The 25,809-nt window shown below is 40.7% G+C and overlaps 1 protein-coding gene across 1 annotated transcript in view; it reads left to right on the forward strand.

The window, feature by feature from the left end:
• Positions 1-25,809, forward strand: part of PCDH15 (protocadherin related 15) — a 2,836,044-nt gene that overhangs the window by 1,769,676 nt on the left and 1,040,559 nt on the right. The gene's annotated exons all lie outside the window — the stretch shown is intronic.

Raw genomic sequence — 25,809 nt, forward strand, 5'->3', positions numbered from 1 at the left:
GCTAATATGCTTAGGTGACAAGCCACACAACACTGAAGAGTTGTGGATAGCTCTGAAAGAGCAAGCAGATCTGTGGCTGACACCGCTGAACCTACAGCCAGGCATGGTCATGTCTGACAAAGGCCGGAACCTGGTGGCTGCTCTGAGGCGAGGCGAGCTCACACACGTACCATGCCTGGCCCATGTGCTTAACCTTGTGGTTCAGTGGTTTCTCAAAACCTATCCGGATTTGTCAGATCTGCTTGTCAAACTACGCCGCCTGTGTGCTTATTTTAGAAAGTCAGCTACAGCTTCCACCACTCTTGCTGTGCTTCAGCAGCGTTTCCAGCTTCTCGCTCACCGACTAGTGTGTGATGTCCCCATGTGTTGGAACTCTACATTGCAGATCTTGGGAAGGATTTGTGAGCTGAAGAGGGCAGTTGTTGACTACCTGCATCAACAAGGCCATCGGTATTCAGGTCAGACTCCACACATAAAACCTCAGGAGTGGACATGGATGTCAGACATCTGTACTATCCTCCAAAACTTTGAGGACTCCACCAAGATGGTGAGCGGCGATGACGCCATAATTACCATCACCATCTCGCTTCTCTGTCTTCTAAAACACTCTCTGCTCTCAATTAAAGAGGATGCATTGCAGGCATAGCAAGATGAGATGGAGCAAGAAACCATACAGGGTGATTACACACAGCCCAGCCTCAACTCATCCCAATGTGGCAGAAAGAGGAGGAGGAGGAGGGGGAGAACAGGAGCTAGTTTCCTGCGCTATAGACAGTACTACCTGAACAACTGCCATACCTTCTGTTCAGCATGGATGGCCTGAGGACATTGAGGAGTAGGAAGAGGATAAGGATGAGGAGGAGAGCATGGTCAGTCGTACTCTTGGTGAGGACACGGAAGTCTTGCCTCTTTGCAGTCTGGCACACATGGCTGAGTTTATGTTACGCTGCCTTTCCCGTGACCCTCGTATTGTCCAAATTTTGGGTGACAGTCATTACTGGTTGGTAATGCTTCTAGACCCATGCTACAGGGAGAACTTCAAGTCTCTTATTCTTTTGCAGGACAGGCCTAATAAAATGGGGCAGTACGATAAGGCCCTTGTTGCGGAATTAGTGAAAAAGTTCCCATCTGAAAACTATGGCTACAGAGGTCACTGTTCATTGGATAACCAAGGAGTACAGGCGAGAGAGACACAAATGCTATCCAGCAGAGGCAGGGGAACTTTTTCAAAGTTCTGGGACAGTTTTCTCATTCCCTCCCATTGCACAGGCCCTGAGGTGGGGTGTACTCTCTCAAGGAGTGCAAAGTTTCAGAAGATGGTGACTAAGTACCTTGCCGACCATACCAGCGTCCTCCGTGATTCCTGTGTGCCTTATAATTACTGGGTATCCAAGCTGGACATGTGGCAAGAACTGGCTCTCTATGCCTTGGAGGTCCTGGCCTGCCCTGCCGCTAGCGTTTTGTCAGAGCGTGTTTTTAGTGCCGTAGTTGGAATCATAACCGATAGGCGCAATCTCCTGTCATCTGAAAATGCTGACAGGCTGACTCTTTTAAAAATGAACAAGGGCTGGACTGGGCCAGACTTCTCAACACCACTGAATAAAAGCAGAGTAACATAAACTCAAATACAGTGTCTTTTTTTTGGGAGGTCTAACTCTATTCCCATGCACCTATGTCTTCACATCCAGACATGGGTATACGCTTCCTGATTTTGTCTATTTGCTCTTGTCCTCCTCCTTCTCCGCATCCTCATCCTCCTATCACCACCATATGTAACATATCAACATATCTAGGTCTCTTGCAAGGGGCATTGGAGTGCCTCCAAATTTTTGGCAGCCGTAGCTTCACTTCATAGGCAAACACTATGGGAGACTCACTTCCTAATAATGGGAATGTTGTTTTTAGGAGGCTCTCTGACCTCTATGTCTCTTGCAATGGGCATTGGAGTGCCTCCAAATTCTTGGCAGCCCTTGCACTCACTGCATGCGCAATAACAGTATAGGAGACCCACTAGTTAATAATGGGAACAACAAAGCATAGCAGGCTGATGGCTCTCTAACAACAGCGAGGGCTGACTGACAGCCCTTTAAGAATAGTAAGAGCCCCCTGATGACCCTATAAAAATAGGTTTGTAACTTTCAGAGTCCCTCCATCATAAATGAAACAGGATGTGTCTAATGATGTGTCACACACCACATGGCCAGATAAGGTTGTAAAATGTTAAAATTACATTTCTCGGTGACTGCATTTGTCTTAAAAAATAATGTAAAAAAAAAATCACAGTATGATTTTTCTTTAGTATAAATACCAGAGTCACCAATGTAACCTCAATATAATGACATTTTTCATCTCCTGCACCTCCTCCTCCAGTTCAACCTCCGTCTCCGAAAGACCACATCAGTCACAAGCTGAAAGCACTGCAGCACTGCCTTTGCCAATTGGCAACAGGCTGTGCTGAAGATAACATGCTTAATGCATATGTGACAAACCGCCCACCCCTGCAGAGTTGTTGAAAGCTGTAGCACAACAGCCTGATCTGTGGCTCTCACCACTGAACATACAGCCAGGCATGGTTGTGTTTGACAATGGGCGGAAACTGGTGACGGGGAAATGACAGCCGGAGTAGTTACGGTTTACCAAAAGTCAGTCCTTTCACCGAGCTAAAAAATATGGTTGTGGTGAAATACAAGTCACCGACAAGCTGTAGACTGGCCACATTCACTTGACCACGTGTTTGTGGTTAGGTGGTCCTTCCCAGTAATTGCACTGGGGAGGGCACGGTTAATATTGTGGGACCTGTGCTTGTGGAAGGCGGAGACGATACCGGGAAAAATATTGGCGGCTAGGGACCGAGTATGGACACCCAGCCGCCACTGCCATGAGGTTGTGAAAAGCTTCCACCTCCACGAGCCTAAAAGGCCACATTTCAAGTGCAAGCAGCTGCTCAGAAATCTGGCAGTTTATTAATGTAGCATGTTGGTTGGCTTGCTGCATAATTGCGCTTGCATTCCAAGTAACAAAAAACTAAGCAAATGGTGCCTTCTATCATCATCATGGCCTCATCTCGGCACTATAATCTCTCCCGATACAGAAGTCAGGGCCCGCCGGAGGAGTCTCTGGTTCTCTAGTGGGCCTGTCCAACCCTGCCGAGAAGCAGCCCTAGCCAAGAAAAGTGTGTGGGTGTGGGAAGGTTCCCGGACACTCTATGGCTGCTTTTTTAAAGTGGATTGGACGTGCTTATGCATGTTATTTCTGAAACTGCATTGCAGATCAGGCCATTGCCCAGCTCTGTAGTCATGAAATTAAAGGCGCAAAGAAAGATGTTTGTGTGTCTGAACACCACCGACAAGTGCGAGCTGATGTTGGACACGCTGCCATTGCTTATGCGACAAGCTACTTTAGAGGACTTTCTGGGAGAAATGACAGCTAGAGTAGATATGGTTTCTCAAGTCAATCCTTTCGCCGAGCTTAAAAGTATAGCTGTGGTGAAATACAATTCACCGACAAGCTGTGGACTGGCTCCTTACTGTCCCTGGCCACATTCACTTGTCCACTTGTTTGTGGTTAGGCGGTCCTTCCCAGTAAGTGCACTGGGGAGGGCACGGGTAATGTTGTGGGACCCGTGCTTCTAGAAGGCGGAGACGACACTGGGACAAAGATGTATGGACACCTGGCCGCTTCTGCCTTAAGGTTGTGGACAGCTTCCACCTCTACGAGCCTAAAAGGCCACATTTCAAGTGGAAGCAGCTGTCAAAAAATTGGCAGTATAGTATTGCAGCCTGGGGGTGAGTGGGTGCCTGGCTGCATACTTGCGCTTGCATTCCAAGTAACAGAAAACTAAGCAAATGGTGGCCTCTATCTTCATCATGACCTCACCTCGGCACTATGAACTCTCCTGAAGGAGAAGCTAGGGCCCAGTGGAGGAGTCTCCGGTTCTCTGGTGGGCCCATCCAAATCTGGCGAGAAGCAGCCCTGGCTAAGAAAAGTGTGTGGGAAGGTTCCCTGACACTCTATGGCTGCATTTTTAATGTGGACTGGCTCTGTACCATCCCTGGCCACATTTACCTGTCCACATGTTTGTGGTTAGGCGGTCCTTCCCAGTAAGTGCACTGGGGAGGGCAAGGGTAATGTTGTGGGACCCATACTTGTGGAAGTCGGAGACGACACCCGGAGAAATAGTGGAGGCTGGGAACCGAGTATGGACACCTGGCTACCGCTGCCATGAGGTTGTAGACCGCTTCCGCCTCTATGAGCCTAAAAGGCCACATTTCAAGTGCAAGCAGCTGTCAAAAGTTTGGCAGTATAGCATTGCAGCCTGTGGGTGGGTGAGTGGCTGGCTGTATAGTTAAGCTTGCATTCCAAGGAATGGGGTAGGGATAACTGAATTCTACGCTGGGACAAGGACATGGACGGTGATTGTTGAAAGTCTGCAATGACAGGTGCATGGCGGGAGGCATCTTCGCATGCACAAAGGATCACTTATGATGGGCAAACTTAGGCAGTGACCTGGGAGTCAGAGATGCTTCCAGGGGTCTTCCCCATGCTGTTCTCATGTATTTTCAGCACTGTATGCATGTGTCTGAAGATGTGTCACACACTACATGGTCAGATAAGGTTGTAAAATGTTAAAATGACATTTCCCGGGGGAATGCATTTGTCTTGGTTGAAAGCATTGCAAAAGTGCAAAAACACATCAAAAACGCTATGTGTTAACATAGCCCAAGGTGTGGAGGAACATTTTTGTTTTTAGTCAATGTTATTGACAGCAGAGACCTGGGAGTCAGAAATGCTTCCAGAAGTCCTCCCCATGCTGTTCCCATGTAATTTGAGAACTGTTCTTGTTGATTTGGGCAATTTTTAGGCACTCTGCAGACCGCCGGGGGATCCGCCGGAAAAATGCTAGAGTTTCCCATAGACTTACATAGGGATCATTACTCGGACCGAGCACTCGAGCATTCCAATTTACTCGACCCGAGCAACGAGTACCTGAGCATTTTAGTGCTTGCTCATCACTAATGGGCGAACCCGAACAGTAAAGTTCGGCGTCCGTACCGAACACCTACTGTTCCGTCACGGACCCCAAACACGGACTTCATCAGGAAGCCCGTGTTACTGTTCAGGCTCAGATTCGGGTGTTTCCTGTGCTGTCACTTGCATGACAGCCCAAGAAACACAGGCTCTGATCAGCGGTAATTGCATTACCGTGGACAGAGCGCTGTGGCAGTGACCCTCGGTAAAAAGCCAAACGTGGGTCATAGGCTCCAGCTGATTGTACTACTACCACCATCAGCTGACGCCTGCTGCCATAGGAAACAGCGAGCACAGGCACTGCTGGATGGGAGCAGTAGTCTCCCATCCGCCGGCGCCTGTGCTCTGCTGAATGTAAAAAAAAATGGTAAAATTAATAAAAAAAATATTAAAATAAAAATAAAACACATTATACTCACCTACACCCTGTCCCCAATGTTCGCAGCCCCAGCAAATAAAAAAAACACCATATACTCACCTTAAACCTAGTCCTCGAAGCCCATGATCACCTGTAATAAAAGTAAAATAATAAAGCAACCTCATCCTCATCTGTCCGCCGCAGTGCAATTAGCGAGGGTCCCACGAAGATCCCATGAACAGAACGGCCACATTGTAAAATATACCCGCTCTATTCAGTAGCCGGCAATACACTGACGCTAAGTTTATTGCCGGAAAATGAGGTCAGCGCATGCACACTGAGTATTTTCCCATGCATGGTTTAATTTAGAACAATAAAAGGTGTCTGTTTTATTTCAAATAAAATATTTTATTCTTGGTGTGGGTGTTTTTATTTTACATTTCACCTTCACTATGGGGTTAGTAATGGGGGTGTCTTATAGATGCCTCTCCATTACTAACCTGGGCTTCATGTCAGCTGGCATTATAAGCTGACATCAACCCCAACTCTATAACCCCACTGCCACCACTACAGGGCAGTGGGTAGAGCGAGGCTAAGAGACAGAATTGGCACATCATAAGTATGCGCCATTTCAGGGGCGATTGAGGGCTCCTGTTTCTAGTCTTGGAGGGGGCCAATATTCATGGCCCCTTCCTAAACTATTAATATCAGCCCCCAGCCCCCATTATTGTTTTTTTTATCAGAGTGTCATCAGAATTTTGGTCAGTATGTCATTTTTCATAATTAGAGTTTCATCAGAATTTCAGCATTTTTACTCGGCTGAAAAAATGAACCAATGAAGGTTTCTCAAGCTTTTCCTATCTCCTATCCCAGTGGTCCCCAAGCTTTCTGACCTTCAGAGCCACATTCTGCTCTGAGAAAATCTGGGCAGAGAGAAAGATAAAAACTGGGAAAAGAAAGGAGAGCTATCTGAGCGCAGTAAATAACATCACATATAGAATTTTGAAAAGGCAACTGGAGAGGCTCACCTTTGTGGGTTGTGCAGATCCAGGCACAACCCTAGTAAAGATTTAATAAAATGTTTTATAGGGTCTCCACCAACGGTCTTCCGCTCATCCGAAAGCAGTGGTTACACACCTTGTCCTGGCCCGACAGCTTGCCTCCACTTGGCTTTGTGACAAGAGATTACCGGAAGCGCTCCTATGGATAATGATAGAGACTCCACTGTAAGTTTAGTGGAAACGTTCCAATAGGCTCGCAGGTGACTACTCAAAAGCACATAGGTTCAAGATACAAAAATGTATTTTGAATTAAAAACAACTCAAGGGATGATTGGTTGGCATGTAATAGCATATATAACGCACAATGCGTTTCTGCTCTCAAGGAGCCTTCATCAGGTGGAACGTTTCCACTAAACTTACAGTGGAGTCTCTATCATTATCCACGGGAGCGCCTCCGGTAATCTCTTGTCACATTCTGCTCTGAGAGAGGGTCGCGAGCCACATCCAATTCCCGCCTCTTCACAGTAGTGGTAACTAAAGGCCCCGTTACGTCTATAATGATAACCAAAGCATTTCCACAGAAATTACCCCCAAAGCAGTATACTGAGATCCAGGGGTTCTGACAATAACCCCCATTCAGTATTCTCCCATCAAGCACTCCCAACACACTGTCGCATCCAGCTTCAAGCACCTCTTTTGACAAGTAGTATCATTCTGTCTCCAGTGTACCATACTTACATTATGGGTTCATATCATTTGCGAGAAAAACTGACTAGTACAATCTGTTAAAAAATCTGATTGCACTCTGAATAATGTTATTCTATGAGTCCCTGCTCATCTGCGATTTTTTTCTCAACTCAGATCCGATTGAGAAATAAATTTCAGTATGCTGCGATTTGCTGCATATATTGGACGAGACTCGCCAATGTAAGTCAATGGGTGCCAGAAAAAAATCACAAGAAACTCGGACCATGCGAGTACAGTCTGATTTTTACTCATCCATCTCATAGAACACCCGACATTTCATCAGCCGTGTATAGTAAAATCACAGCGTGACAAGTCAGAATAGAATAGATAGAATAGATATATATACTTAGAATAGATATACAGTATATAAAAATGTCAGTGACATATATAATAAGTACAGTGTGCGTGTAGCTTACCTTACGTGTATGTAATTAATAAATTAAGAAATTTGGGGGAAAAATGGCATGAAATCCCCTGAAATTGTATTAAACAACAAAGGAAAGCGGACAGCTGGAGCTGATGTAGTCTGGGAAGGGGGTAATTGCCATGGCGCTTCCCAGCCTATTAATATCAGCATGCAGCTGTCTGCCTAGCATTTGCTGGCTTTTAATTATAGGGGGGGCGCACATAATATTTCTGGGGGATCCTCCATTTAAAAACCAGTGAAGGCTAAGTATACAGATGTGGGCTGATATTAATAGCCTGGGAAGCTCCAAGGGTATTACCACCTTCCCATGCTATAAACATCAGCTCCAGCTGCCCACTTTCCTTCTGCTGGTAAATAAAATGTAGGTGTATGTCACGCCATTTTTTTCAGAAATGTAATTATTTATTACTAAATTACATGTACAGTAAGCTACACATGCAAAGCACTGATTATATATCTCACTCACATATTTATACAGTGGTGTGAAAAAGTGTTTGCCCCCTTCTTGATTCTTATACTTTTGTATGTTTGTCACACTTAAATGTTTCAGATTACAAAACAGATTGAAATGTTAGGCAGAGATAACACAAGTGAACACAAAATGCAGTTTTTAAATTAAGGTCTTTATTATTTAGCAAAAAGAAATTCAAACCTACGTGGCTCTGTGTGAAAAAGTGATTGCCCCCTAAACCTAATAACTGGTTGGGTAACCCTTAGCAGCAACAACTGCAATCAAGCATTTGCGATAACTGGAAATGAATCTTTTACTTTGCTCTGGAGGAATTTTGGCCCACTCATCTTTGCAAAATTGTTGTATTTCAGTCAAATTGGACAATTTTCAAGCATAAACCCCCTTTTTAAGGTCATACCACAGCATCTCAATATGATTAAGGTCAGGAGGTTGACTAGGCCACTGCAAAGTCTTAATTTTGTTTTCCATAAGACATTCAAAAGTGGACTTGCTGGTGTGTTTTGGGTCATTGTCCTTCTGCATACCCCAAGTGCGCTTCATCTTGAGGTCACATATAGATGGCCGGACATTCTCCTCTAGGATTTTTTGGTAGACAGCAGAATTCATGATTCCATTTACCACAACAAGTCTTCCAGGTTCTGAAGCAGCAAAACAGCCCCAAACCGTCACACTACCACCACCATACTTTACTGTTGGTATGACGTTTCTTTTCTGAAATGCTGTGTTACTTCTATGCCAGATGTAATGGGACATATACCTTACAAAAAGTTAAACTTTTGTCTTGTCAATCCACAGGGTATTCTCCCTAAAGTCTTTGTGATCATCAAGATGTTTTCTGGTAAAACTGAGAAGAGTTTTTATGTTCTTTTTGCTCAACAGTGGTTTTCATCTTAGGTTTTTTGCCCAGTATCTTTCTTATGGTGGAGTCATGAATAGTGTTGAGTGAATTTGTTCAGCATTTCAAATTCATATTTGGGGTTCCGACTTGTTCTCGCCAAAAAAAATCGCCTCCGTCCATGAACATCCATGATTTGCCACAATGTCAGGCAGATGACATCTGCATGACAGCGTGGCAAATCAGGGATGTTCGTGGGCGGAGCCGTTTTTTGGCGCGTACAAGTCGGAACCCCGAACATGAACACGAATTTGTAATGCCGAACAAATTCGCTCAACACTAGTCATGAACACTGACCTTAACTGAGGCAAGTGGGGCCTGTAGTTCTTTGGATGTTGTTGAGTCATTTGTGACCTCTTGGATGAGTCATCGTTGCGGTCTTGGGGTAATTTTGATCAGCCGGCCACCCCTGAGAAGGTTCACCACTGTTCCATGTTTTCACTATTTGTGGATCATAGCTCTCTTTGTGGTTCGCTGGAGTCATAAAGCTTTTGAAATGGCTTTATAACCTTTTACAGACTGATAGATCTCAATTACTTTGTTTCTCATTTGTTCCTGAATTTCTTTGGATCACAACATGATGTCTAGATTTTGAGGATCCTTTGGTCTACTTCACTTTGTCAGGCAGGTCCTATTTAAGCAATTTCTTGATTAAGAACAGATGCAGCAGTAATCAGGCCCGTGTGTGGTTAGGGAAATTGAGCTCAGCTTCTCAAAGATGTGATAAACCACAGTTAATTTATGTTTTATGGGGGGGCAATCACTTTTTCACACAGGGCCCTATAGGTTTGAATTTCCTTTTCCCTTCATTTAAAAACTGCATTTTTGTGTTTACTTGTGTTATCTTTGTCTAATATTTAAATTTGTTTTGTGATCTGAAACTTTTAACTGTGACAAACAACCAAAACAATAGGAAATCAGGAAGGGGGCAAATACTTTTTCACACCACTGTATATATATGTATTGAAGAATATTTTCTTGGAAAACTATGTGAAAATGACATAGAGAATTCCTCTAAGTAAATGTTAAAATAGCATCACAATCGGATCGCAATCGCATGTAAATCGGATGCTAGGTGAGAAAAATCGCATTGTACTCGCATGAAAATTGCATAACACTTGCATGACACTCGTCCCACTTTTCAGGAACGATATTGGACTGTTTTTTTTACAATAATGAGCATGAGCCCTATCTCTAAATCCCTAAGACAAATATATCTGCATCTAGATCTGCTCTTCTGTGCAGGGCTACTCAGAAAATTCACCATTTTGAGATTTGCTTGAGCAGGAGATAATTCACTAAGGTGGCAGAAAGCCGTGAGCTACAATTCATGCAACCACGAGCCACATGTGGCTCCTGAGCTACAAGTTGGGGACCCCTGTCCCATCCTATTCTGCCTGACATATTGTAGGCTAATATTATATGTCTCTAGACTCTTTATGATACAGGTGATCGTAAATAATCTCAACTATAAACCTAGCTGTGAATCAATATAATCAGAATTGCACCTAAATCAATAAACATTGGCCTCCTTTTTTGTTTCATTTTTTTATAACATCACAGTTTATTGCTTCTTGAAAATGATTCATTCAAAGTTTACTTTTAATGGATCAATGAAGCTTTTATCACATTCCAAATTGCCGTTGCTCTTTATATAAAAATTCTCACGCTAAAAAAAGAATGTGCAAATTGTTTTCATTTATCAAGTAGCCCACTTTATATCAACGGGTTTTCCCACTTTCTAATAATATTTCAAACCTCCTACAACATTTGTAAACTTTTATAAGCAAGTCAACCTGTAATAGACTTTTGCATAGTGTCTATAATATTCAAATTACATCTATGTAAACAAAGTAAGCAAAAGGTAAAATTTCTGTTAGACCTCATTCAGACGTCTATTTTTGGGTTTGTTTTTTTGTTGATACGTGTCAAATAGTGCACCAAATTTCATCAAAGTGCTGGATCTGATTTTCGTTACTGTTTGGTCAGCATTTCAGTTTAATCATCAATGTTTCATCAGATTATATCTTGCAAAAAAATAAAAAAGTTAGAAGTTTCTCAAGATTTTCCTAGCAGTCAATGAATAATGAACAGCTCTAGGATGCTACTAGTTTAGCATCCAGGTGCTATCCTAGTGTTTCATAGACTTAAGGCCACGTTCACACTTTCAGTATTTGGTCAGTATTTTACATGAGTATTTGTAAGCCGAAATCAGGAGTGGAATAATCAGAGAAAAAGTATAATACTGTAGAAACATGTTCACCACTTCTTTATTTATCACCCACTCCTGATTTGGCTAACAAATACTGATGTAAAATACTGACCAAATACTGAAGTGTGAAGGCCTTCTTCACATGTCCATATAAAACACATATGTGAAAAAACGGTACTGGTGTCATCAGTGTTTTCCATCAGTGTGTCATCTGTGTGTTTGTTTTTACGATCAGTATGTCATCAGTGTTTTTCTGGGATGGATAGAGAATAAAATAAAGGAAAAAAGCTTTTCCTATACTTTGCAATGTTAAATATGGACCACACTTGGACTGTACATTAATGCCATCCATGTGCTGTACGTGTTTTTCGCAAACCCATAGACTTGTATTGGCTCCTGTCATCTGTGCTGCCGGAAAAAAACTGACATGTCTCCATGTGTTTTGCATGGACACACGGTCCATGTCAAAACACGGACATGTGCATAGCACCATAGGTTATAATGGGTATAAAAAAAACGGATACCACACATGCTGGAAAAACAGACTTATGAAGGAGGTCTTAGGTTGGATTCACACATCCATATCTTGTAATCCGAGTATACACCACAATGCATGTCTCATAACCAGATCTCAACAGCCCATTAGGAGTTGTTGAGTTCAGGATTCTTTTGACAAATCAAATTGAAGATTAAAAAAGGGAAAATTTCAGCCTACCATGCATATGCCATAAGGGTCCACTGGTGCATGGAAATCCATGGTAGCAAATCCAGGGATGAGAAGCAGTAGGAAGTAGATTAGAAAAACTCCTGCACCTTCTCCGTATCCATTACAAGAGATGTAAAGTAAAAACGTCCATTTTATTAGTTCCATTAAAAAAGCGCCATATGTAAGGCAGACCTTACGCGTTTCGAACCAAACAGGGGTTCTTAATCATAGGTTACATTGCTATAGTTAAAAGACATATATATATACATATGGACTGAAAACAAAAGAGAAAATAGGGTGGAGACAACAAAGAACAGGAAGTTCATTAGTGAATGAAAATCCTCCTGAGGATAATTGCTCAGTAATATGCATAAATTAAACTTATGTGCATGGTATGCTGGCAAATTATGTACACCATTAGAAAAAAGTATCAAAAAATGTACATTAGATCATTGCGAAAATTGAGACCATTGGGAATGCGAGAGTTAAGTTTAAGAATCCATGAGGCTTCTCTTCACTATACATTTAATTTACAATTTACCATTAACATCTGTCACAATGAGACCGCCTTTTTGGATGTATATTTAACTGGAGACAGCAGCAATAACTGCATCCACACATGTCTATACAGAAAACCAATCAGTGGCAATGCGACGTTGATGGCAGACAGCAGTCATCCAGCACATACTATTAAAAACTTACCACTAGGTGAACACATTACTGAGCAATTATCCTCAGGAGGATTTTCATTCACTAATGAACTTCCTGTTCTCTGTTGTCTCCACCCTATTTTCTCTTTTGTTTTCAGTCCATATGTATATATATGTCTTTTAACTATAGCAATGTAACCTATGATTAAGAACCCCTGTTTGGTTTGAAACGCATAAAGTCTTACATATGGCGCTTTTTTAATGGAACTAATAAAATGGACGTTTTAACTTTACATCTCTTGTAATGGATACGGAGGAGGTGTTGGAGTTTTTCTAATCTACTTCCTACAAATTGAAGATTGTTTAAACTCCCCTGGTCCAGTGAATTTTATAAAATTCTGCACCATTTCAATTTGCATTGAATCGATATACTCATCTCTTTCATATGGTGGACAAGCATTCTAAATACAGGGTGGGCCATTTATATGGATGCACCTAAATTAAATGGGAATGGTTGGTGATATCAACTTCCTGTTTGTGGCACATTAGTATATGGGAGGGGGGAAACTTTTCCAGATGGGTGGTGACCATGGCGGCCATTTTGAAGTCGGGCATTTTGGATCCAACTTTATTTTTATCAAAGGGAAGAGGGTCATGTGACACATCAAACGTATTAAGAATTTCATAAGAAAACCAATGGTGTGCTTGGTTTTAATGTAACTTTATTCTTTCATGAGTTATTTACAAGTTTTTGACCACTTATAAAATGTGTTCAAAGTGCTGGATTGCCAATGCAACCCTCTTCTCCCACTCTTGACACACTGATAGCAACACCACAGAAGAAATGCTAGCATATGCTTCCAGTATCCTGAGGGATGCAGTTTTTAGAATGATGTCACTTTTGAGTATTTTCTGTCATATAGATCCCTTAAAGTCACTTCATATGTGACGTGGTACATAAAAAAATGGTTTTGTAAACTTTGTTGTAAAAATGAGAAATCACTGGTCAACTCTTAACCCTTATAACTTCCTAACAAATAAAAATTATGCTTAGAAAATTGTGCTGATATAAAGCTGACATGTGGAGAATGTTATTTTTTAACTATTTTTGGGTGATATGACTCTCTGATTTAAGTTAAGTGCTCATGTAGCGTTTTGATGCATTTTTGTGGAGACTTTTCTGCGTGGAAATGCCGTGAAAACGCATCAAAAATGGTCAGACACCTATTGCAATGGTAATCCTGATGTGCTGTGCACATGATACGGAAATTTCTGCTCAGGATTGCCTTTACGAAAAAAAACGCAGCATGTCCATTATACCCAGCATTTCCAGAGCGTTTCCCACCCATGACTTAATTTAAATGCAGAAAATCTGCATGTATAATATTTATTCCTGCAGATTTGCTGCTTTTCAATTAAAGCCAAAGGGCAGTGAAACGCTGCGGAAACGCACTGCGGGTGGTACCCGGGTCAGCAGAGGAGGAGTACTACTCCTCTCATCCGACCGCCGCTCCTGCTGATAATAGCGAGAGCAGTGCGGCTGAAATGAGCACTACTCTCCTCAGCCGAGCCGGGAACCACTGCCAGTAAATAAATAAATAAAAATTAAGAACTAAAATAAAAAACAGTATTCTCACATGTCCGGCGATGTCCCCCGGTGAGGCTCTCCTCCCGGTGGCCGGTGGTACACTGCAGGGAGCCTTATAGACACCCTTCATTACTAACCAGGGCTTCATATAAGCCGCCAATACAAGGCTGACGTGAACCCCAACCCCATTACCCCACTCACCACCGCAACAGCAAAGTGGGAAGAGTGGAGGCTAAGTGCCCGATTTGGCGCATCTTATGGATGCACCATTTTTGTGACTGCTGAGGGGTGATATTATTAGTTGTGAAGGGGGCTGGTATTCATGGCCCCTTCCCTGGCTATTAATATCAGCCTGCAGCTGTCTCTTTAGCCTTTTCTGGTTAGATTTTATAGGGAGACCCTATGTCAATTTTTTTTCTGGGGTCTCCCTGTAATCTAGCCAGTAAAGGCTAAACAAATATCTGTGGGCTGATATTAATAGCCAGGGAACATTGTAGGCTAATGGCCACTTCCCCGGCTACTAATATTAGCCCCCAGCGGTCAACTTTCCTTCTGCTGGTTATAAAAATGACACGGGAGCCCCCGCCATTTTTTTTTACATTTTTGGCTTTGTGCCCACAATCCGGACGTAGCAGTGCTTTGGATGCATATTTTTGCTGCATCTAAAATGTTGCATTCTATTGAACGCTGGTAAATCACGTGTTCACTGAACCATGCACATTTACCGCATTCAATACATTCTAGTGGTCAAATTTCTGTTGCGGAGACTAGCGACTCTGCAAGAGAATTTGACATGCTGCGGTCCTGAAAGACATGCCGCATGTCAGCGTCTGCGGGTGATCTGCAGCCTCAGATGAATGCATAGTGAACATGGGATTTCAATAGATCCCATTCACTATGCTGTAACATCTGGACGCTGCGGGTTTGAAGCTGTATCAATACACAGCGTCAAATCTGCAGCGGCTGCTGATCATGGCCAAGTACCCAAACTCACCCGCAGCATGTCAATTTCTGTAGAGGACACAATAGTCTCTTCTGCAGACTATGACCGATTGAAGTGTCATTATGCCATGGATTCACATGTACCGACAACAAAAGTGTGGCATTAGAACACCGTATTTTGGACGCAGCAAAAATATGATGCCTCCAAAGCACTGCTGAGTGCTGATCAGGGGACATAGTGGCTAATGAAACAGCTGTGAGGTGATAATAATAGCCAGGGACCATATTTTCCTAATGATATCTTCCTAGGCTAAAAACAGCAGCTCACAGCTGCCCCAGAAATTACATGAATAGAAATGCTAATGAAGATTGGGTGAATGGGACTAGCTGACACCTAGCTCTTTTGTTTGGTGATGACAAGGTGTCAATAAGACCCTTTCATCACCAAACCTAATTAAAGTAAAGAAAAGAGTTAAATAAAAACACAGACACAGAGTAAACACTTTATTTGAAATACAATAGACATATTCTTTATTTAAATTAACTAATATACTCACCCCAGTTCTTACTGTAATCCAAGGGTTAAAGCAATGTCGCACCAGATAACTTTATTTAGCCGAAAAAGCATTCATTGATGTACATAAACGCTTAAAAAAGCATAAAAAGCATCAAAAATGCATAAAAAAGTGGCAAAACGGTTCATTTTTTCCGCAGCGTTTTTCCTGCCAAGGAGATGCAGAAATGCTGCGAAATTTCTGCTTCAAATCCTGATCATGCACACATAGCCTTAAGGGCATAAAAATTAAAAGTTTGCCAAAATTTCCGATCTTTTCACAAATAAACGTAAGTCATATTGAAGAAATTTTACCACTATCATGAAGTATATTTATTTGGCAGAAGTGACTAAGCCATGGTGAGGTTACTTTTAGTGCCATGCATTTTTTATTGTGGTCTGAGTACTATTTCTGCCTATTCATATACACAAACTTTACTAATCTAGTAGTTGTATAGTCTGTGAGCTATGATTTGAATAATCCAACTTTACAAAAACCATCCATATGATTTTTTTTTTTTAAGTGATCTCTTGAATGATTTGTTCGCTTGAAGATGCACATCTGATTCATTTTCAGAGACTCACTTTCAATAAATAGAAAATGTTCTTCCTCACAATAGTCACAGCTGTTCTGATTTATGTGATTTCTAATTCACAAAAGAGGTTTCTAGTATACGCATGTAAATAGAAAGAAAGTAATCAATTATCCTGTCAATCTTATTGTGTTCATTTGCATAATAATCAAAAAGTACATACTCCATGCTGTTAAAAGTACTTTTCAACACAGTCAGATTGTAGTTCATGGTTAATAAAGTTTATGGATTCCTTTTATTTTTTTTTTTTGTTTGGGAAATTGTTTGATTATTTAAGTTTACAATGGATTTACAGATTCATAGTTTATCCATCAAACATTAATTTAATTAAAACTGAGCATTTATAAAATAAATCTGTAATGGGAAAACAACTTCCTCATTTCTAAAGGTTACTTTTAGTAGGAGTGCTCCAGACATGAAGCCTTCCAGCTTTTCTGCACCTACGTCACATATGTCACCTACTAAAAACACCATTTCACATACGATTTATTTTAATGTTTCCAATAAATATCAATAGAGTTTTCATGAATTATACAAATACAGAAAAAAGTTACTCAAAATTAGTTATTATTTATAGAGATGGGTGAATTTCTTCATTCTTAAATGGATTCTGTCAGCAGGATTTCAACCCCTAAACTGTTTATATTGATATGTAGCTATATAAGTCAAGTCAATCAATACCATTAGCTAAATAGTCCTCTCTGCCATTACCAAGAAATTGCTGTTTGAATCTTTATGCAAATGAGGCTAAAGTGCTTTTGGCGAGTGGAAGCTCTTCCCGAGCCTTTCTCACTCCAGCTTTATTCATCGCCCATTGTTGCCTTCTCTTGCTTGACTGACAGATCCTTAGAATGCATTTCTTATTGCATTCTTTTTGGCAATGGTTGAATTAATTTTGATTGAAGAGATTGTCAAAAGTAAATTATAGTGTAGTACAAAGTGTAAAAGAAAAAGTGCCAATGACAATGGACGGGGTAGCGTTAAAGAGAAAAATACACATACGACAGCTTAGAATGTAAGAGCCATCCAAACAGCAGAAGCATCACCACCACCACTGGCAGTAGATGTCTGTACATTAGTACTTAATCTGCAGTGATCAGCTCTAATAACTGTAGTTAGAAGCGTCTGCAGCTGTACAATAAAACTGCTACCTTCCTTGTAAAGAGAGCGAGCATTCCATTTGAGAACTGTCATCTATTGACCAGCATAGTGAGGAACTGCTAAGAAGATCTGTCACTCATGGAGGACTTAACAAAGGGGTCTCAAACTCAGCTTGGATAAATAGGCTGCACATAAAAATTTGAATATAACGAACTGTGCTTTTTGTGGGACAAGATGATGTTTTCAGTGATACCGTTTTTTTTCTATATAACTTTTTTATCATTTTATACCATTTTTGGTGTTTTTATTATGATGTCTAACACATGTGTTATGGTACAAATATTCCTTTTTTATTTCATTTTTTACATAAAACATAATTTTTAGTCGCAAAATATTTTAATTTAGAATTTCTTTTTAATTTATAAGAAATGTTTTCCTTTTTTCTGTCCCCCAATTAGCCCCATAGAGTAATTTTGTTTAACAATTAGCCCCACATAGTAATTCTCGCCCCAATCCTGTAATAATGTTCCTCGCCCTGTAATAATGTCACCCATCCTGGTCTACATGTTGTAGCAATGTCCTCATCCTACTCCCCTTTCTGTAGTAATGTCCTCATCCCGGTCCCATCTTTTAATAATGTCCCCTATACTGGTCTCTATCTTGTGGTAATGTCCCCATTTTGTAGTAATATCCACTTTCCTGGTCCCTATCTTGTAGCAATGTCCCCATTCTGGTCCCATCTAGCTGTAATGTCCCCCATACTGGTCTTCATCTTGTAGTAATGTCCCCATCTTGTAGCAATGTCCCCATCCTTGTCCAATTTTGTAGTGATGTCCCCCATGCTGGTCCCCATCTTGTAGTAATGTCCCCATCTTGTAGCGATGTCCAAATCCTTGTCCCATTTTGTAGTAATGCCCCCATCCTTGTCCCCATCTTGTAGCAAGTTCTCCATCCTGATCTCTGTCTTTTAGCAATGTCCTCCATCATATTCCCCTTTTTGTAATAATGTCCTCATCCTGGTCCCATCTTGCCGTCATGTCCCCATACTTGTTATCTTCATAAAATAATTACCCAAATATATAATTTTTCACATACACATTAAAAAAATCTTTTAACCTGACTTCGCTCCACCAGCACCTAGTGTCCTTCTCCCACTCCCCAGCTGGGGCGGCGCATGGCAGTGACACGACCTGTGGGCAACATGTTTGAGATACCTGACTTAGCACATTGATACTTTAATCAGACAGTACAATGAATTTGAAAAGAATTATAGAATGCCTGTATCACTTGCTGCCAGGTGTCCATACAAAATATGACTGATTGTTGATCAGGAAGACATTATAATAAAAACAATAAAACGAGAAGCTATTGTCAAAAACCTATTGTCCAAAATTGAGAATTCTTCAAGCCAAATTCATATATTAGTGTTTTCTAATTGACAGCGCAAAAATGCAAAAGAGATGCCAAAGTGCTGTCTGTACACATAATGGACCGATTCATAGAAATTGACCAAACTCAGACATGTCCCAGTGGTCCACAAAAAAACTATTTGTTCATACACCCATAGGCTATGATGTGTACGTGTACTATCCATTAAAGAAGGGGATGGCACATGTATGTGATCATTGAATATGTAACCAAAGCCTAAGAGATAGAGGAATAATAATAAAATAACTGTCACTTATGAACCAGTTTATTTCTCACTTTATTTTTCCTAAAGTTCCTATTTTTCTGGATAAAAATTAACACTTTTGTTAATATTTGTAAAAATAATCTCCAACAAAACAGTGCATTGATGGTGAAAGTAAAGTCTCCAACCTAATTCAATGTGACGTGGAACTTTAGCTTGGAGTAAAAAAATTGCAATCTTTAACATTTACACACGATTACTACTATAGAAATGAAAGTATTGTCACCTTGTTCTACTTAAAGCTTTCAAGTACTGTGAATATGATTTAAACATTTACTATTTGAAAGGCAGCTGAAGATGAAGACATCGATTAAAAGACTTAGTAGTGGGGGTCATGGTAAATCTTAATGGAGGAATGGTCACCTCTAATGACTCCCAGCTATTAATACTCTACTACTGAATTCAACAGCTTGTCAAAGTGCAGTACAAGTCACAGAAAGAGCATCTTACTGTGTAATACTGAGCAATGCTGGCATGAAAAGGTCACATAAAGAATAGATAATGTAAATTGCAGAATAGAATTTGCCTTCTTGTTAATCTTCACCTTTAAACACCATTTTGAAATTTAATGTACATTGTGATAATTTTTTCATACTATCTACTCCACATTGGATTTGTAACTTAGGTTGAATTTGCAAAAATCTATTGGTAAATTATGTATCTGATCTAGTTCTATCAATTCAGTTGTGGCTGATATTTTGTAAGCCAGCTGATTCTATGCTTCCTAGTTATCCACAGCTTCTTTCATTTGCCTAATGTTTTTCCCGTGTCATTATTGATGTTATCTAGCCAACAAGCCTTTGGTCTCCTGTTTCCTTTTACCACTGACCATTCTGAGAAGCTTCTCCTTTTCTAATGAATTTTCCCCCATCACATGTCAAAAATAGGTCAGTTTCTGTCTGATAAAATTGCCTTCCAGGGACAATTCTGGCTTTAAATAATAAAAACATCTTTGCTTGGCATTATAGCTGGGATATGTAGAAGTCTTCGTCAGCACCACAGTTGAAAGCCATATATTTTTCTTCTGTTTGCTTTCACGTGTGTCCACATCTCATAATCATATGTCAAGAATTGGGAACAAATTTTGCAGTGATCAGTCTTTGACTTTGACTGAGATGACCTTGCACTTCCATATATATGTACATTTATGTGATTTAAACAAATACTGAGGCAACTTTGTAATCATATTATATTGGTTATTTTGTATTGACCATGAATTCAACTGGCCAAACGTACTGGATACCTACCAGCCAAACAGCTCACTTGGTCTACAGCTATTTCTCCTAAACCCCCCAGTGTTCAGAATATTTGAAGGATTATGTTTTGCCTGATGTCTTCTGTAAGGTTGATGCAGCATCATACACATTAGGTGTTTGGTGGTCTTGCAGAAATTAGTGGGTCCAGGTGACATACTGACCCTTCCCTTGCCCATTCGCTGTTATGTTGATGCAATTCCATACATATTAGTTGTTTGATACTTCTAGCAAAATTAATGGGTCCAACCAACATTCATCTCATGTGTACAGCCACCTTTACAAACTCTATTATTGACTAGATGTGCAACAGATTTGAGCTCTGAAATATCTTTAATCGTTGCGCTGTATATACACAGGCTTGAACAATGTAACAACTGTTGCAAATCAAATTTGTTGGGTTTCTCAAAGGGAATCTGTCAGCAGTTCTTTTTTACCTCATCTGAGAGCAGCATTATGTAGGCAAAGAGACCCTGAATCCAATGATGTATTACTTAATTTAATAAGTGCAGGGGTTCTGACACAATCAAGAGTTTTTGGATTTAGCTTGTAGAAGAGCTCAGAAAGCCATCCCCGTCCAAACCAGGCTTTCTATGTACATTGTTTATAGACCCTGAGCTGCTTATCACAGAAGGGGGCTTTGCTGTACCAGGAGGTTAGCGCTGCTGTGTCCAAGCATTGATAATCTACTGATGCTAAAACAACCATTGCACGCAAACAAAACCACAAAGCTCGATAAGAGAGGCATCGCTGAAATCTGTGTTTTAACCCCTACAGCATGCTGTCTTTAGATTACGTAGCAAAAACCCCATTAATTATGAATGCCATTGTCTATGGAAGAGGCTTCACAAGCTTCCTACGTGCCATTCAGTGATGCATGGTGGCTCAGAAGTTAGCATTGCTGCATTCCACAAATGAGGTCATGTGTTTGGGTTCTGAACAAGAGCAACATCCACTTGGATTTTGTACATTCTCCAAATGTTTTCATAGGTTTTCTACAACTCCCCAAAATGTTTTTGATAACTTCATAGGTTTTCCATAAACAGAGCTACAGAATACAAGTAGTAAATATCTGGAAGTATTTTTTTACTTCACTTTAAGGAAAAACTGAAACTTCAAGGGTTGTTTCCACAAGGGTATTTCTGCTGCCGACTAACCACAGCGAAAATATTACAGCAAAATCCAGAGTGATAGATATTGCTACATAAATCCACGTGAAAATGGTACAAGTCACTGTACATTTCATTGTTCGCATTGACGATCTGTGCATAAATTGACAGATTGCATATCTCAAATCCGCAGTACTTGTCAATTTACTTCGCAGACAGTTTTGACAGCACTTGCATGGGATTTTATAAAATCTCATACACAACTCAACTACTGTAAAAGGCAGTGGATTTACATCCATAAAATCCGTCAAGACAATCTGATTTGGTTTCGCCCTATGATAAATTACTTGAAAAGACCTAAAGACCAAAATCCATATTCACTGTTACATATCATTGTTTAAAATATACATAATATATCACAATATATTTAATGTACCATATTAAAGGAAATTTGCCATTTAATCTGAAAGCAGCTTAATATAGGAAGAGAGAGCCTGATTCCAGTGTTTTATCAGCAGGAGATTATCACTGCCAGACTAGGTCTCACATACCATGATTGCCAGCTTGCTGACAATTCACAGTGTACACAGGAAGTGTGGAGGGTTATACACAGCCCAGCCCATTCTGTCTACTGTTACATCTACAACAGAGAAAACTAGGTTTCTATCAAAACTGCGTCAAGCAGCCCAGTAAGTGATATAGAATTGGAATCAAGTGTTTTGTCCTTACATCATGCTGCTCTAAGATTACATAATAAACACCTGCTGAATATTCCCTTTAAGATGAAGGAAGTCATCTCGATGGTCCTCCACCTACAATGTTAGGTAGGGTAAAAGCATCTTTCCATGCAGGGTTAAAGTACAGTAACTTACATGTATATGGCCTGATATTAAATATTGCGAATCCTGTGATTTTGCACACAGGGAATGATCACTTGTGTTTTAGTCTTCAACACTATACATCTGATTACACCTGTTATTTCTTGTAAGTTCACCTTAATATAGCTGACAGGAAGACGGAAAATCTAAAATTACCATAGCTTGCTAGAGGATGCAAAATCAAAGTGCACAAGATTTTACTAGGAAGACGAGTGTTAATAAAATTCTATGTTTGTAAGCATTGTGTCAATTTAGGATCTTTAGAATATTCTACTCCTTGAAACTCAGCATGTTATGAATGTAACATTTAAAGGGGTTCTTTGCCTTAGAGAAACTTTTCTGGTTTAAGGAGTCCTTTGTCAGTAAGATAATCACTTGGATTCCCAGCAGTCAATTGTAATCTGCTTTAAAACCTGACAGTAAGACCCTGGAATTTCCACTGGAGTACTAAGCCAGGGAAAATTAAAGAGAAGCTGTCAGCAAGTTTTTTCCTATGTAATCTGAGAATACCATGAGGTAGGGGTTGAAACACTGATTTCAGTGATCTGCCACTTACTAGGTTGTGTGCTGTTGTTCCCAATACACTCAGTGTTTTATCAGCAGGAGATTATCACTGTTTGACTAGCTGTCTGTTTGCCTCCTAGTTCAACCACACCCTCAACTCTGATTAGCAGCTTATTCTCAATCATACAATGTACATTCAAAGTTGTGGTGTGGGTGGGGTCAGCTTTCGGAGCACTGCTACATCTATAGCACCAAAAATGCTATATCATAACAGCTGCATCCAGTTAACATCAAGTGATACATCGCTGGAATCAGGTTCTCTTTCCTTACATTTTGCTGCTTTCCGATTACATAGAAAAAAAACTGCTGACAGATTCCCTTTAAGCATTATACAGTGCTCATTGAAATCATTGTTTTTTTCTGTGTAATGCAGTACACGACATGTTCTTAGAAATCTAACTATACATAAATTGATCGGCAGGAGGTCCAGATATTGTGGCCCCTTTACTGACATCTGAAAGAATCTTAACACTGAATCCTGGGTTCATTATAGATACATGCAATACATGAACTCATGCTGATTAATCCAAGATTCTCTATTATTTATTTGCGGTAAGAGCTGATCCTAAAACAGACATTTCCTAATACGATATCTGCAACACTAGTATACGTTCAATTACATGTAAGAGGAAATAAGGCACAGTGTCATGTCACACTAATGTGACAGATTAACTGCTCCGCGGTGAAATATTATTAATATGACATTATTGTTATACCCAACCAATTAAGTCCTAAGCATCATCTCAACCTTTTCTAATTTTTCTGCTTTTTAATAGGCATTTGTATTCAGTATGATTACAGAGACAGAGGAGACAGGCTAATTTGACATGTTGCTAATATGTGTTTAATCATTTGGTGCTGAGGATGAGGCTTAAGGTTACAAGCTGAACTAGCAGGATCAATACCTATGACAGAGGAAAGAGAAAGATTTCTGTGCAGTTCTGTCTTGCTCTCTGCTTTATCTCTAGCATTTTTGTATGCATTGTGTCAAATATGTATGACTTAACTCAATAAGAAAACTGATTCAACAAATAAATAGTATTTGAAATGCTTTAATGTGGGGTAATTTATTAGATAATGGTAGTAATGAAAAAAAGCACTTAGAAAAGACAATGTTAAAATGTTGTAATTTGAAAATAATTTTTTTGGTCACTAAATGTACTGCATTCTGGGGTACATAAGGTCCTGTTTCTTCGAAAAAAGGCCAGAAGAAGGTGCCCCAAAAATAATATTTTTAGAAACCAATAAAAAGAGTCTTGAAATATACTTTGGCATTGTTTCTAACTATTGCTTTCATATCATGGACCAAGCTGTCATATTAATTTTGTGATTGGTGATTATTGTCCTCCCATTAAGTAAACTACAGGCAGTGTCATGTTGAGGATGCTGCACTGATTAATATAATACCTGGAGTAAAAAAATCCATCTTGTGTTTTTTGTGTAATCTGTGTCTGCAGTTTTGAGTTAATAACATGCCCGTGCTCCAGGGAGGGACTGTAGGCAGGGTCTTATCCTGGTAATCTAGGTCAGATCAGTAATATAAGACCTGCCCACAGGCTGCCCAAAGCACAAGTATGTTACTCATCATAGAGACAGCCAGAAAGATAGGGGCGGCCTGTGGGCAGATCTTTTCTTGCTGATCTGGCCTGTAGCACCAAGGATAAGACTCTGCCTACAGTCCCGCCCCAGAGCACGGGCATATCATTAACTCAAAACTGCAAACACTGATTATACAAGACAAGACAGATTTCTTCACCTCAGGTATCATTTGAATCAGTGTGACAGCCTCAACATGACAATGTTATTATCTGCTACAGGGACTAAGGAAAGACAGGAGAACTGTCCCTACAATAGAACTAAACTAGATCCCTACGATGTAACGGGGAACCTGATCCTGCGATCAGACCCGCTAAAGTCCTCGGCTAGTCTGTACGAAGACCTATAGATGTGAGGGAGGGATCCCTACAAGAACTAGGGACTGGAATAGTAGAAATAGTAGCAGTCAAAGACAAACACACAACAAAAAGCAAAGAGGTCAGAAGACCTAGCAAAACTAACAGAGAACGGCAACAGAGCACCAAGCTAGCTCAAGAGTAGGAAATACAATGAAGTCCAGCAAGACCAGGAGGGCGGAGCCGGATTAAATAGGCAAAAATGGTCATGTGACCAGAAAACTAAAAAAAACCTAACAGGAGAGTTCTAACAGTACCCCCTCTTCTAAGAGGATCCTCCGGATCCCCTAGGCCCAGGCTTACCAGGAAACCTCCTGTGAAACGCTCTGACCAGTCTGGAAGCAGCAACATCATCCGCCCTCACCCATGAGTTATCCTCAGGTCCGAAACCCTTCCAAGCGACGAGATACTGCAAACTCCCTCTATACCGTCTAGAATTTAGGATGCGGGAAATTTCATATTCCCCGTCCTCCACCACCGGAGGAACAGTGGCAGAGGCGTCACCATCCGACACATCAGCTTTTTTTAACAGAGAAACATGAAACACCGGGTTAATCTTCCAGGACGTAGGAACCTCCAACCTAACAGCAGATTGGTTAACTATCTGAAGCACCTTAAAGGGCCCTACGACCTTGGGACCCAATTTTTTAGAAGGAATCCTCAATCGCAGATTCCTAGAGGACAACCAAACCAGGTCACCAACAGCAAACAAAACCTCTTGCCGTTTCCTATCAAAGTACCTCTTAGATTTTTTGTTAGCCTCCTGAAGATTACCACGCACATCCGTCCAAACTCTCTCCAAATCACCGGAAAAACTCTCCTCCTCAGGCACAGCCGAAACCAATTTGGAGAATGACCCAAAAGACCGATGTCTCCCAGAACAACAAAAAAAAGGCGAACACCCAGCAGAAGAGGATGTATGGTTGTTAAGAGCAAATTCAACAAGTGGCAGAAACTCAGACCACCCCTCTTGATTGTCTGCCACAAAACAACTCCAGAACTGCTCAACATCCTGGTTCTTCCTTTCTGTCTGGCCATTAGACTCAGGATGATATCCAGATGAAAACGACAAATGAACTCACAACTAGAG

This window comes from Phyllobates terribilis, unplaced genomic scaffold, assembly GCF_046119375.1.
Source record: "Phyllobates terribilis strain yellow unplaced genomic scaffold, ASM4611937v1 Scaffold_5__5_contigs__length_657084704, whole genome shotgun sequence".
Lineage (NCBI taxonomy): Eukaryota > Metazoa > Chordata > Amphibia > Anura > Dendrobatidae > Phyllobates > Phyllobates terribilis.